Below are 5,920 nucleotides of genomic sequence, written 5' to 3'. Positions count from 1 at the left end.
GTTATCTTCGTTGAAAATCATATATTTTTTGCCTTGGCCAGCAACCAACGAATTGGTTATATTCGCAGATTTCAATACACTTACAAACTCGGAACCGACCGGTTCGGTTCGGTAAACAAAAAATCAGAAGTTACAACAAAGGGATCTGTTTGTCTTCAGAATTACGGAATTCTCACGTAACGTTGTCATAATGCTTCGGCGTTCTCAAGTAACAAACTAACGGTACGTTGAATACATTGTAGTGTCACAAATCCCTTTGGTTTTATCTCTTCTTGGGACTCTCTATACTCTTCTATATTTTTTATAGTTCAAGCATGCTCATAGTTTGACACATTGAAGAACAAAGTTATGTGAGAAGAAGAAGTCACGTTCAAGAACAACATTAGAGAGAGTAATGATACTCTTTATAGTTCAATCATGCTCATAGTTTGCATATTCTTGCCACGAGTCTAAGTCTCATTATGACCAAGCACCATGACCTTACCATGATGCGTCATGTAATTGTTAGACAGAGTAATCACCGTCGAGCCCATTATAGCATCACTAAGCCAGTCTTCACAGTTAGACAACGAACAGTGATCAACCCAAACATGATTCTCTCTGAAGATCGACACACCATCACCGTCTTCTCCACCCGTAATGTCGTGGGGAGCTTCGCACCTTAGCATTCCCACCTGGCTTGCAGTCATGTTTATGAATCCCGTGGATTATAATGTTGGTCACGTACTGGATCGTCATGCAAGGCCCCCAGCGATGTGCACGGACGCGCCACGACCATCGATGGTCTTGAAAGAGTTCATGATGAGTTCTGATTTGAGATGAATGGTCATGTCTCGTTGGAAGATGATCCAGAGCGGCTCGTCTCGAACCACATCGTGTATTAACTTTCCGGGCTTAGGGGTCACTGGGTCGTCTTTTCCTGAATCGGTCACCACGTAGAACTCCAAAGGTTTCTTTTATAACAGTGAGTTTGAAGTAAAAGGTGGGTAAGAAGGAAGAAGAGAGAACTCCGAAGCATTAGCTTTATGTGAGAACTCATAGTAAAATTTCCTTAAAAAGCTATAGATACATGTAGTTGGTTTTATTTTGGGAGAGTAAGGAAACTCTCTATGAAATCTGTTTACAGAACCGGTGAATAAGGAATTTTTTTTTGGAGAGTGTCTCTCCAATGGACACGTGTCCAACTTGGTGTGAAAGCATTAACTACAATGCTTCTCTTTTAATATATAGGTGATAACCCGCGCCTTGCGCGGGATGAGATGATTAAATTTGTATTTTGAGAGATAAAAAAACATTAAATCTGATTAATTTGGATATTAGTTTGTTTTGCATTGATTGTTTCGGGTGTTAATGAGGAGGATAAAGATTGGCGACGTTAATATAGTTGAAGTTTTTGATTTTATGGTCCTAACCGGAAGACTATAATTACTTATTTGGTTTCATGTTATATGAAGTTTAGACAATATTGATGTTAAGCTTTCATATCATATTCAAATTTCTAAACAGATGCAAAATTAAATCAATTCGAGATAATTGTTGCGGAAAAAAAGAATTTAAAAAATACATTTCATTACAATTTAGTTAATAGTCAAATGAACCATTAAAATTCTGTTTTTTGTTTTCAAAATTGCTATAGATTTAGAAAGCTCACTTACGGTAAACATGTAACTGTATAAGTATTCACTTAAATTACATATATATATATATATATATATATGTATATGTAAAAATACAAAAGTGATTCATAAATATATAAACATACCATTACACGGTTATCTTCGTTGAAAATCATATATTTTTTGCCTTGGCCAGCAACCAACGAATTGGTTATATTCGCAGATTTCAATACACTTACAAACTGGGAACCGACCGGTTCGGTTCGGTAAACAAAAAATAAGAAGTTACAACAAAGGGATCTGTTTGTCTTCAGAATTACGGAATTCTCACGTAACGTTGTCATAATGCTTCGGCGTTCTCAAGTAACAAACTAACGGTACGTTGAATACATTGTAGTGTCACAAATCCCTTTGGTTTTATCTCTTCTTGGGACTCTCTATACTCTTCTATATTTTTTATAGTTCAAGCATGCTCATAGTTTGACACATTGAAGAACAAAGTTATGTGAGAAGAAGAAGTCACGTTCAAGAACAACATTAGAGAGAGTAATGATACTCTTTATAGTTCAATCATGCTCATAGTTTGCATATTCTTGCCACGAGTCTAAGTCTCATTATGACCAAGCACCATGACCTTACCATGATGCGTCATGTAATTGTTAGACAGAGTAATCACCGTCGAGCCCATTATAGCATCACTAAGCCAGTCTTCACAGTTAGACAACGAACAGTGATCAACCCAAACATGATTCTCTCTGAAGATCGACACACCATCACCGTCTTCTCCACCCGTAATGTCGTGGGGAGCTTCGCACCTTAGCATTCCCACCTGGCTTGCAGTCATGTTTATGAATCCCGTGGATTATAATGTTGGTCACGTACTGGATCGTCATGCAAGGCCCCCAGCGATGTGCACAGACGCGCCACGACCATCGATGGTCTTGAAATTGTTCATGATGAGTTCTGATTTGAGATGAATGGTCATGTCTCGTTGGAAGATGATCCAGAGCGGCTCGTCTCGAACCACATCGTGTATTAACTTTCCGGGCTTAGGGTTCAGTGGGTCGTCGTTTCCTGAGTCGGTCACCATGTAGAACTCCGAAGGTTTCTTTTATAACAGTGAGTTTGAAGTAAAAGGTGGGTAAGAAGGAACAAGAGAGAACTCCGAAGCATTAGCTTTACGTGAGAACTCATAACAAAATTTCCTGAAAAAGCTATAGATACATGTAGTTGGTTTTATTTTGGGAGAGTAAGGAAACTCTCTACGAAATCTGTTTACAGAACCGGTGAATAAGGAAATTTTTTTTGGAGAGTGTCTCTCCAATGGACACGTGTCCAAATTGGTGTGAAAGCATTAACTGCAATGCTTCTCTTTTAATATATAGGGGATAAGACAAGAACAATGATTTGCGAGTTTAACATTTTTTAGCAAGTATTTGGAAGTGCAAGTACTCTTCTTTAATAAAACAAGTACAAGTATACAATTTTATTACGCACAAGCTAATTCAAGTACCAAATACACAGAAAATACCAAATACTCGGCCTGTGTCCACCCCTAGACGAAAGTATACTTCCTCACTGACGTAGGAATTTGTCTAAGGGGGGGCATTTGGGTATCCGTTAAAGTTCGGTTCAGGTCTATTCGGGTTTCAGGTGTTTGGGACAAAAGATTTAAGCCACATTCAAGTGTTTATAAATTTTTGTTCGGGTTCGGTTCAAATCTTTGCGGATTTGGTTTGGATTCAGATATCCATTTAAATTATGTTAAAAAATAAAAAAAAAACCTAATAAAGCTTAACATTCAAAAATAAAAATAATATGCAACCTAAAATTTTGAATATTATATGCAAAATATATAAAATAAACATGAAAATTATTTTGGTTTCTAGTGTTTTGAGTATTTTTGGATGTTTTCTAATATTTACTTTTAGCTATTTTCAAGTATTTTGGATACATATGAGTATTACTGAATATTTTGGATATTAGATCTAAAAATAATTGATCTATTTAAGTATATAAATGTATCTTGCGCTTGTAGAATTTCTCTGTTTTCTCTGTTGACGGGGTTTGCTCAAAAAAACTTGGCTTTTCCAATTTATATGCATGTCTCTTTCTCTCACCACCAGTTGTTTCTCTTGCGCTGCTAACCAACACATCCTTGAATCATATCTTACTCTTATAAACTTATATCTATTAGGTTAAAACTTGATCTGAACAGATCCTGACACAAAGTCGGCAAAGGTATGACATATTTCCAAAGTCATAAGCCAGCGCGGTAGAAACTACCAGCCGGAGACAAGAGAATGGCCTAAAGCAAACTCGACAGACTAATTAAGACAAATGAGAAAATGAAAATCTAAAAGCATACATGGTATGAACATAATCTTGAAGGAAGACAAAGCTAAACGACGCCGGAAGTAGGATTGATTGAGAAAGCGAAACATGCCTAAATTATTAGAGTTGAACAAAGATCTTCCAAACCCGTTTCAATAGGAACCACGAGCACAATCACTTACAACTGCTTCAACTGAAATAAGCCACGATAGAAACACTCTACAACCCGAGCAGCCAACTATGAGACATACATGATTGGCGATTGACTACTCCAAGACCGTCAAGATTGAGAACATGCTCCACAGCCTCTTAACAAGTAAACCGGAGAACTCGCTGGAAGCAAGCCAAGGGATATAAAAAATTCTCAGCATCGACGCTTCACCAAATGAAATCTTAAATGACCCATCGACGCTGAAAGATAAGACCATACCGGAAACCACAACGCAGCAGAAACTAGACGTCTCTAAGAAGAAGAAGCAAACCAAAGACCACAGTAGAGAAACTCCAACCGATGACCCAAGAAAGCTCACCTTCCCAGCAAGCCGACAGACTAAACATAATCCATCTACCAAAGACATTCAACTCTCCAACACACAAACACAACCTAAAAACTGAGGCTAAGAGAAACTACAAGAGACCAAAGCCTGATCATAGACGGAGATACAAGTTTGATAGAATACCATTGAGTCACCTGAGAGCTACCACACCAGAATCAATGAAAGAATTACCCACCACATCATAGCCGGTTTAACCTGCACCACGCACCAGAAAAAAAAAATTAAAAGTCCAGAGAAGCACCTCCAACCACACCAGAGAGTGGTTACAAAACTAGATCTCGAAAAAACTAACCACCAGTCCAACAAATACAAAAACACAGCAATGCCAAAGAAAAGCTTCGCCCAACTCAACACCTTAAGAGCGGTATAACATGAGATGTTCAATACCAGACGAGATCTTCGTACTTCACCAGCGCCTGAACCCTACCAAATAGTCCACGACCACCGCACATAAGCCGGAGCGACCTCTACCAACCAATTCTCCAACCCAGCAAGAGCAAGCATGGATCTGCATCAAGATCAAGTAGAACCTCTCAACAAAACTGGATCTGTACCAACAGTCACCAAACAAGGATGTCGAAAACAGAAGTGAAGAAACCCAATACTAAGACCATCTTCAACCCTAAGAGGTTAACTTTGGCTCTTAATAATTATTTAATAATTAATGATAGTTAAGAGGTAATTGTTAAGAGACACTTAATATTGTGGTTCCAATGGTAAAGTTCTTAAATTTGGGTTCTTAAATAAAAAATCATTAAACATAAATTGATTTATTAATTAAAACTTAATAAAACAAAATATTTGAAACATTTATTAAAAAAACACTAAAACAAAGAGTAGTAAAATTTTAAAGAAACATCCGAGCTAAATTGTTGTCTTAACCATATCCGAATTTACTCCATAGATGTTCAACCAAATCATCTTTCAGTTGTTCATGCATTCGTTGATCACGAATTCTAGTTCGAGCATCCATCATATTCCCGAGAGTTGAAGGTATTTCCCTATCATAATCGAGATCGACACGTGAACTTCCGGTGTTTTCTTCTTGCTGGAACTCTGAAAAATTATTTAGAGTGTATCCATCTCGTTCGTCTTCTACTATCATGTTATGAAGCATGATACATGCTCTCATAATCTTCCAAATTTTGACTTTATCCCAAAAAAGTGCCGGATTTTTAACTATGGCAAAACGAGCTTGCAAGACGCCAAAAACACGCTCGACATCTTTTCAGAGAGCTTCTTGTTGTTTAGCAAATAAAACCTCTTTCGGCTGTTGTGGACTTGAAATTGATTGGATAAAAGTTGCCCATTTCGGATAAATACCGTCGGTGAGATAGTAAGCCATGTGATACTCTCTTTCATTGACATAGAAGGTGACTTGCGGAGCTTGACCATTAATTATGTCATCAAAAA

The 5,920-nt window shown here is 37.6% G+C and overlaps 2 pseudogenes; both read right to left on the bottom strand.

Annotated features, from left to right (window-relative positions):
* Positions 1-144: 144 nt before the first annotated feature.
* Positions 145-1,792, bottom strand: LOC106297165 (annotated as a pseudogene).
* LOC106299584 lies at positions 1,782-2,768 on the bottom strand (annotated as a pseudogene).
* Between the last annotated feature and the right edge of the window lie 3,152 nt (positions 2,769-5,920).

This window comes from Brassica oleracea, chromosome C6, assembly GCF_000695525.1.
Source record: "Brassica oleracea var. oleracea cultivar TO1000 chromosome C6, BOL, whole genome shotgun sequence".
Lineage (NCBI taxonomy): Eukaryota > Viridiplantae > Streptophyta > Magnoliopsida > Brassicales > Brassicaceae > Brassica > Brassica oleracea.
Note: the sequence above shows the minus strand (reverse complement) of the source record. Positions and strands in the feature narration are given on the sequence as shown.